Source organism: Ailuropoda melanoleuca, chromosome 20, assembly GCF_002007445.2.
Source record: "Ailuropoda melanoleuca isolate Jingjing chromosome 20, ASM200744v2, whole genome shotgun sequence".
In the NCBI taxonomy this organism is placed as follows: Eukaryota; Metazoa; Chordata; class Mammalia; order Carnivora; family Ursidae; genus Ailuropoda; species Ailuropoda melanoleuca.
In genome coordinates, this window is record NC_048237.1 from 17,043,014 (window position 1) to 17,052,916 (window position 9,903).

The window sequence follows — 9,903 nt, forward strand, 5'->3', positions numbered from 1 at the left end:
TTACTTTAAATATGAAGACTCAGGTAGATTGAAAGTAAGGGGGAGGGAACATACTAACATAGAACATACTAACTAATCAAAAGAGAGCTGGAGTAGCTAAATTAGTTTCCGACAAAGCAGATTTCAGAACAGGAAATTGATCACAGATAAAGAAGGACATTTCATAATAAGACAGTTCTCCTAGGAGACGTACTTGTCCTTAATGGGTATGCACCAAAATTCCCTAAGCCTTGTTCCTCGTGCATGAAGCAGGAAACAAAATGCCCATTAGAAGATTTTGTGATATTAGAAACTGTAAAGTGACCACTCAATGGTTAATGTATCTTATTTTTTCTTAGTGTAGTATGCATTCACAATCTGTCCCCATTTTCATATCTACTTTCAATTACTACTACTCTTCCCCAAGCACGCTTCCTGCAGCCATGCCAATTGCCGATGGTTTCATGAACAGCCCACACTATTATTGTTCACGTATGCACTTTTCACATGTAATTTCTTTTTTTTTTTAAGATTTTATTTATTTATTTGATAGAGAGAGAGGCAGCCAGCGAGGGAGGGAACACAAGCAGGGGGAGTGGGAGAGGAAGAAGCAGGCTCCCAGTGGAGGAGCCTGAGGTGGGACTCCATCCCAGGACTCTGGGATCACACCCTGGGCCGAAGGCAGACGCTTAACGAACGACTGAGCCACCCAGGCGCCCCCACATGTAAATTCTTAAGTTCTTCCAAATGGAGTGTTCTTCTCTCCCACCAAACTCAACCTGTTTACCTTAAAAAAATTTCACAAACTTGCAAGAAATTGATAGTATTAATTGCTGTGTTCTCACTGTTTTCATATAAATTGTAGTTAATTTCATAGAACTTGTTCCATTGCTTTATGTATCATTCTTCCTCCCCTTGTAATTAGAGTTTCTGATGTAGAGAGACTGCATGGTATTTCATGTTTTATCCTTTGTACTTAGCAAAACAACTTGTATAGGACTGTGCTTAATAATGAATGAAAATTAGATTATGCCCATTCCCCAAATATACAATGAATTTACATTTTTTGTACCTTTGCATGGGTTATTTTTCTCTAATTTGGATCTGTTTCCTCTCTATGGCTGATACACTCTTATTCATAATTCATGTTCTTCCTCAACTATAACACTCTTACAGTATTTTGTACATGTTTTATAATTTTGGCTTATGTGTTTAGGTTTATGAATCATCTCAAATCAATTTTTGTGCCTCATGTGTGAAGGGGTAGAAATTTATTTCTCTTCTATTCTTTATTCAGTTGTTTCAATACACCACTTTCTGAAAAAATTTTTCTTTTCCCATTGAATTACTTTGCTGCCTGTCAAAATCATTTGATTGTAATTACATAGAACGATTTCTAGAATCTCTTTTGTTCCACTGATCTATTCGTCTATCTTATGCCCATACCACAAACTTGATTATGACAGCTTTATAGTAAATCTTGAAGTCAGGTAGTATAAATCCTCAAATTTTATTTCTCTTTTTTAGTAATGTTTGTTCGGTCTCAGTCTTTTACATTTCCATATAAATTTTATTATTCATTTGTCAGTAACAACAGAAAAGCCTGTTATGAAATTGATTGAAATTGCATTCTATTTTTGATTAATTTGGAGAGAATTGATCTCTTTATAATATTTATTTAGGGTCATCTCTAATTTACCATAAAGTTTGTAGCGTTCAGAGTAGAGGTCTTGCTCAGCTTTCATTAGATGTATCCCTACATGTTTTGTTTTGTTTTTTTTTAACTATTGTGAATGGTATTGATTTTTAAATTCCATTTACCAATTGTTTGTTACCACTTTGTAGAAAAATACAATTGATTTTTATATCGATCTTGAATCCCAAGACCTTGCTGAATCCATCTATTACACCTACTATGTTTTAAATATATTTCTTGGGAGTGTCAATGTAAACATTTTTTTTTTCTATAGACAAAATTCCCTTTCTCCTTTATTCTTTCCTTCTTTCCTTTCTTCTTCCTCCCTCCCTCCCTCTCCTGCTCTTCCTTCCTTCTTCTCTCTCCCTCCCTTCCTCTTTCTTTCTCTCTTCTTTTTTTTTTTCCTTAAATGCACTGGCTAAGACCCCTACCACAAAATACAGTGTTGAATAAAAGTGGTGAAAATACACAGCCTTTCCTTCTCCCAAATCTTAGTGGTGGTGAAGAATGCCTAATACTTCATCAATAAATTTAAGTTCAGCTGAAAGTTTTTCACAGATTTTTTTCAGATTGAGGGAGTTTTCTTCTCTTTCTAGATGCTAATAGTTTTTTTTTTCCCATTAATGAGTGTTAGATTTTGTCTGATGTGGTTTTTTTTTTGCCTCTGTCAAGATAACCATATGACTTATGTCCTTTGTTCTTTTAAATGGATGGATTATATTTATTGATGTCTGAATGTTAATATAATCTTGAATTCCTGGGGGTAAACTCTACTTAGCCATGATATATTTTCTAATTATACATATGTTAGATTGCCTGATATTTTTCCCACAGGTAATTAGCATTCTGATCAGTTGTTTTTACATTTTTTCCCTCTCTGTAATTCCTTTAGGGTAATCTCTATCAAACTGTCTTTAAATTCACTGATCATTTCTTCTGCAATGAATTTAATTCTGGTGTTTAATTCTGTGTTATGACTATTTTATATTGCAGATCCTAGAATTTCTATATTCTAGGAGTTTTCTTTTCTCTGCTGACATCTCCTATTTGTTTATTCATACTTTGTTCCTGTAAATCCATGTACTTATTTAGAATAGTTATTTTATAGTTCATGTTTACCAGTTACAGTACCTAGGCTCTCTGTGAATTGGATTCTTCTGTAATTTTATCTTGATTGTGGGGCTCTAAAAATGTAGAATATTTTTCCTTCTTCACGTAGGTCATTATTCTTTTATTGGATGCCACACACTTCATGTCAAAGAAGCAGGAGCACTGGAGTACACTATCGTTTTGCTTTGTTTTCCCAGGGTATGCAAGATTTTTTATGTCTGGTAGCTAAATGAGAAAGTGATCATTCAAATTTTACCAATGGTTGAATGACTTAGATTCATTGAGTTTGCAGTTTTAAGATTAAGCTCATTTCTGATTAGCCTCAACAAAAACATCCAGTCTCTGGCTGCTGCCAGCTGCCACTGCTAAACAGAGCTACTCTCTGTTTTATGAGAATTCGAATGAGGAGTCAGGAGAATATTAGATAAGAGATGTGGCGTTTGTATTTACTGGCTCCTGCTACTATTAGAATGGGTATTAGAGTTTCTAAAATGTGTAAATTATTTCTTTTTTAGTCTCAATTTCACTGCCTTTCTTTCAGCAAAATTGGGAAGGAGTGAGTTTATGAAAATTATGCAAAGAAAATTTTTGTTGCATTTGGGATTTCTCAGACTCCAATCATTCCTGCCTGACCCCTTTCCCCTTGGTAGAGTCTCTGGGTCTTTGGTAGGTCTCTTTATACCACACCCTGTTGAAGAAAGCTCATTGCTTATGAAGGAAATTGGTTGATCAAGGCTTTCTTTGATCCACCATTCTTCAATAACCCCAAAGACAAATATGGTTCTCATATCTTCTGGATTTTTCTTGGTGTTTCCACAGAGATAAATTTCTTCTTCATCTTTTTACACCAACACTAGAAGCAGATCTCTGGAGAATATGCGTGTGGGTTATCCTAGTGTTGATTTCTCAACTCTGTCCTCTGAAGAGTCTCTAGGTGTTCAATGTGAAGGAATAAATGTTCTTCTGGACCCATCTCACTCAATAATACCCTGTGGAAAGTACTTCTGAACAATTTTTATAAATATAATGTATTTCTTAAATAGCTTTATATTGCTATTTATATTAAATAGCTATATATTAAATAACTTTATATTCACACATAGTATGAATCTATCATAATTTAACCATATTCTTAATTGGAGTACAATAATTTTATTTCTGTGTATTTACAACTATGAACAATTCTGTGATAAACATTCTTATTATATATTTTTAGATACTGATACTTATTTCTATGATGTGAAATCCTAGGAGTGGGATTGGTAATTATGTGTAAAGTGATTGTAATAGATGTTACTGGATTTATTTTTTAAGTGGTAATAATTTCTATTTTCACCCATGGTGTGGCTTAGTCTACATCCTTGACAACAGTAAGAATTATCGATCTTTTATAGTTTTTGCATTTTGGTGAGTGTAATTTTATTTTGTTGTGTGCTTTCCTGACTACTACTAGATTTTGTCTGATATTTCGTTGTGTACTTTCCTAACCACCAGAAAGTTTGAGCATTTAAAAATATTTCTATTATCACTTGATGCATTTTCCTTCTGTGAGTTACCAATTATAGCATTTTATCCTTCTTCTGTTGTAAACTTATAGTTCTTTGTATGTTATAGTTCAGAGCTCTTAATCTGTTGTCTAAATTACAAATACATCAATGTACATTTTTGTACACCTGAGCTTGTGACCTATAAACAAGCCAAAAAACAAAAAAAACAAAAAACAAAACCCCAAAAACCTACTATGTAATAAATAAGTAGGATATGTGAGTGTGTCTGAGACTCAGTTTGCTTCTTTCTTCTCAGTGTACTGGCTGGTTAATGTCCCCTTTTATTCTCAAAAATTTCCTAGTGTGCTAAGTTATATGGTTGCCTCATATATGAGGACTATTTAAAAGAATTAGAGATATTCAAATTAGAGAAAATTCTTGCTTACGTATATGATATTTAGGATATGTGTACTTGTGTGTAATTGTTTCCCTTTGGAGACCCTATAGGTACAACTAAACCACTATGTGGGAAACACAGGATGATAAATTTTAACTTACTCTAAGGGAAATAGAAATATACAGTTTTTCAAAGTTGGAGTTGGCCAGTTTGGGAAATGTTTGAGTTCATCACTGCCAGCCATAAATTTTACATGGATTAACTAGTTAGTGGAGCTAATTACTGTGGGATTAAATCCTCCAGAAATCTAATATGTCTTCTGAGTATATATATTGTGATTCCACATGACTGACATAATAGAAGCCACTTTGTACGGTCAAAAATTATTTGGATATTCTGCAGACTAAGTGGTGATGATTACAGGTTTTGGAATATAGCAGGGTTCTAATTCTGGCTAGGCCATTTACTTTCTACATGGGCTTAGTAACATTAGTAGACAGCTCTAAGCCTTGGTTTTTCTACTCTTATAAAATTATAATACTTCCTGTGGCAATCTTAAGTTTTAAATGTGACTGTGAACATAAACTATGTAACTTAATGTTTAGTATGTAGTAACCATTCAAGTCATGGGGACAACAACATTGTTTGTGGGTCACTGTTGACATGGATCTTGAAATTCTTACAGAAGTTTGCTTATTGTGGAGTCAGACTAAGGTTAGTGAAATAAGGTCAAAGTACTATATTACTTAAAGTTTTCTTAGATATGGAAGCAGGTAATTAAAACAAACACGAACTCTCATATAAAGAGAAGTTTTGTTCTTTTATAGATCATACTAAACTATGGTTGGGACCACTCCTGAAAACGAGCTTAGAAATGTTTGGTTTTATAATGTCTTCTTCTCTTGCATAGAAACAGACAAAAAGCGCAAGAACTAGGAATGCAAGCTGTACGTATAATTAAACCAAGGACATCTGTTAACCTTAACAATCAGATATTGGAAAGGGCTGTCACAGTGGTAGGAAAAGTGCTGAAAGGGGCTTTTATAAGTACAGATCTTGGATCAAGCTGACTGGGCAAAGTTCTTACTCTGAGGAGCAAAACAACAATCTTTGTTTTGAGAGATCGGCATAGTTTTCACAGGCAGGTGGCTTCATTTGATTCTGCATTTTTTTTTAACCCACGGAATAACAGGGAAGGCAAAAAATAAGTGCGTTGGAAATGTGGCATGGAAAGCAATGGGGTATTATACATAGGACCGTAGCTGGAGATCTCCCTTTAATGGGAAGAAATCAAGTTAAAACAACCTGGACATGAAGACAACCTATGTTACAACTCTGGAAGAATTCTTGCTAGTTTGCCATTTTGTCTAGCATCTATCTAATAAAAACACCAGAAACACTAGTAAAGAACGATTTCTTTGCATTTGAAGACCATAACAACAACAGAGGAGCCGATGCAAATATAATAGGAGAGACGGGCCAGAATGAAACATGCACCCAAATGAATGATGGACAAAGAAAACACCCTCTAAAATTTGTCAACGATCCGATAAACCGCGATTCAAAATGCTGGCATGAGTGAGCATATCTTAATGAAACAAGTATGAAGTCACGGCTCGGAAATAAAGCCCGAGGATAAAAGGTGAGATCACAGACATAGAAGTAGCATGAGAAACAGAAGCCGGGGAATACTTCGATGTGAAAAATACAATAATCACAGAGATAAAGTTACCACTGACAGTGTGTGTATGACGACATGTGTGGAAAATACAATAAAGGTCATGAAGGACAGGCTTTTTTGTGTGTCTTTTGTTTCGTTTTGTCTTTTAATAAGCTGAAAGTATTGTAAATGAACAAATAATTTTAAGGATTAGAAATAAACCAGAATTTATGGAGCAAAGGATCCTACATCAGCCATAATTAGTGTCCCTACATAAGTAAACCAAACAATTAGAAGAGAAAATAAACATTTAATAATATATTTCAAGGGGAATTTCCACAAATAAAAGACTTGAATTTATAGGTTGAAATGACATACTATGTCCTGGGAAAAAAATTCACACAATATGATTAACAGACACAGCCTGGTGATGATTTTGTCAAATATAAAGAAAATTATTTTTCATATCCAGGCAAAACAATCCAGACACCAGTGGGGAAATAAAGTAACAATGCAAGCAGACCTTTTAAAAAAATGCATTCCACACAGGATGTGGAACAATGCCCCTAAATTACACAGCAAAAACATGACTTAAAAATCTTATGCACAGCCAAATCATTGAACTATAGAGGATATATATATATATGTAATTTTCACATGTGCAAGAATGAAAGATAATTTCCATAGACCCTTTTTGAAGAAATGTTCCTCAGACAAAGAGGAGAAAAATGAGTAAAGAATGATGAAAGGACTGGTGGTCAGTCTTGAATCCATTTCCTGAAAGGGAAGAAATGGAAACAAATGTGTGAGTTATTCTACAAAATTGGCAATAAAGTTATATTGTTCATAGATGACTAGATTGTTTGCTAGGAAACTCAGGGGAAATCAAACAACAAAAAAACTATGGGAGAATTTGGTAGTTGCCAAGTTACAAAATTAATAAACAAATATCAACAGTCTTTATAAAAATATTTAAAATAATGGAGCACATGGTAATATTTGCAGGAGCAAAGGAAATGAGGAAGTAGCTAGAGATAAAATTAAATAGAAATTTATAAGAGGTAGGTAAAGAAAACCAAATTACTATTCACAGACAGAGCAATCAATAGATAAACATACCTTTTAAGGATAGAAAGATTCAGTAGTATAATGATGTAAATTATTCCTACATTAAGACATAAAAGATACAATTCTAAAGCAAATAGAAACTGAACTTTTAAAAAACAAGAAAGTCTCATTATGATATTTGAATGGAAAAACAATATTCTATAAAGGAGAGTGAAAAGCAAAATAAGCACACACAAATGCTAGCATATAATATCAATCTAAAGAAATGACTATGTGGTACTCAGAAATGAGTGACAGGTTCATCAAAGGAGAAGAGTAGAGGGTGTGTAAATAGACGAAAGCCATACAGGAATTCACTACATTACTAAGGCAGCCATGTTTATTATTTTGAAAAGGAAGGATTATGCAATAATTGATGTTGATATCATCTGAGACACTAATGCAAGGCTTATCTTACCTTTTATCCAAAGAGGAATTTCCAGATAAATTTCAAACCCTTAATTTCTAGGAAATAAGATGGAGATTTTTTTGCCCCCGTAATTCTAGAGTAAGATACAGAATCTAGAAATTACTGATATATTTAAATGTTTAATAATGTAAAAATAGAAAATACTACATGACAAAATTCTATTTTTAAAGTATATGGCAAAAGGATAATTTCACTTATATGCAAAGAGTAAAATTGATTAGGAAAAGACTCAGTAAGAAATTAGAGAAAACACAAGAACTGACAGTTCCAAGTAAAAGAAATACAAACAGGAAACTATCCTTAAATTCCCTGGAAATGAGATTTGAAAATTAAAGTTATATGAACATTTTCAGTTATCCCTAACATATATAAATGACCATTTTAGACCATATTGGTAAAAATTAAGGTTTTCTCTTTTTATGGTGATGAATTGGATTTTTCTGAACCTCACTTCAACTTTTCAGATACTTGTGATGGTCAGATTTATGTGTCACTTTAGCTAGATTACACTGCCCAGCTATTCAATCAAACATTAGGTGTTGGGAAGATAGTTTGCAGATGTGATTAAGGTCCGTAATTGGTTGAGTAAGGGAGATTGTCTTAAACTAACTGGGTGGGCTTGATTCAGTCAATTGAAAGGCCTTACAAACGAAACTCAGGCATTCCCCCCCCCCCGAAATTCCTGCCTGTAGATTGCAGTTTTATCCTGTGCTGGAGGGTTCCAACCTGCCCTACCTGACTGCCTGCCCTAAGGATTTTGCTCTAGCCTAGCCAACCCCACAATTGCGTAACCTAATTCCTTGCAAGAAATCTCAACCTCTTAATATACATACCTTCTACTCGTTCTGTTTCACTGGTTAAACCCTTAATAACATAATCGTACTCGGTATAGCTGCTTTTGCTCACAGGCAACGAGATTCCTTCATGTTCCCAAGCCTGTCTCGGGTGAGTCCATACTTTAGTTTTTAAATTTAAGTGTAGAAGAGAGCTTAAATATAATGACATACCATGAATGATTCTGATTTTGCCCCAGGACATGGATTGAAATAGATATTAGCAACATGATATTTTAGGTGGGTATACGAGTCTTTAGGAGAGCTAGAGTAAATGGAGACTCAGTGAGATAAGTTCAGTTTGTCACTCTATCCTACTGTTGATGAGCTTTAGTTTTTGTTTGTTTTATTCCTCCAGTTCTCTTATAATAAAAAAAAATGTTGCAAGGAAAATTCCTGCAGTACAAGAGTTTCTTTAAGACATGGTTCTCCACCCTGGCTATATAATGAAGTGACCTAAAGAGCCTTTTAAATATAATACTGATATCTGGGTTTCATCCCCAAAGATTCTGAATTAATTGGTCTGGGGTTTGTTGAAGAGAATAGGATTTTTTTTTTTTTTAAGATTTCATTTATTTACTTGAGAGAGAGAGAACACAGGCTGGAGGGAGGGGCAGAGGGAGAGGGAGAAACAGACTCCCCACTGAGCAGGGAGCCTGAAATGGGGCTCTGATCCCAGGACCTCAAGATCATGACCTGAGTGGAAGGCAGATGCTTCACCAACTAAGCCACCCAGGCGCCCCAAGAATAGGATTTATTTATTTATTTTTAAAGATTTTATTTATTTATTTGACAGAGATAGAGACAGCCAGCGAGAGAGGGAANCCCAGGCGCCCCAAGAATAGGATTTATTTATTTATTTTTAAAGATTTTATTTATTTATTTGACAGAGAGCCAGCGAGAGAGGGAACACAAGCAGGGGGAGTGGGAGAGGAAGAAGCAGGCTCATAGCGGAAGAGCCTGATGTGGGACTGGATCCCATANGGATCCCATAACGTCGGGATCACGCCCTGAGCCAAGGCAGGACGCTTAACCGCTGTGCCACCCAGGCGCCCCAAGAATAGGATTTAAAAACCTTCTCAGATTGGTCTAATGTGCCAAAAAGGCTGACAATCTTCTATAACTAGGAGTGAAATTGATGGTAAGATGTGAATATGTTTATTTTTAGTGGGTAAAGACAAATTGTTTTCCAAAGAAGTTATTA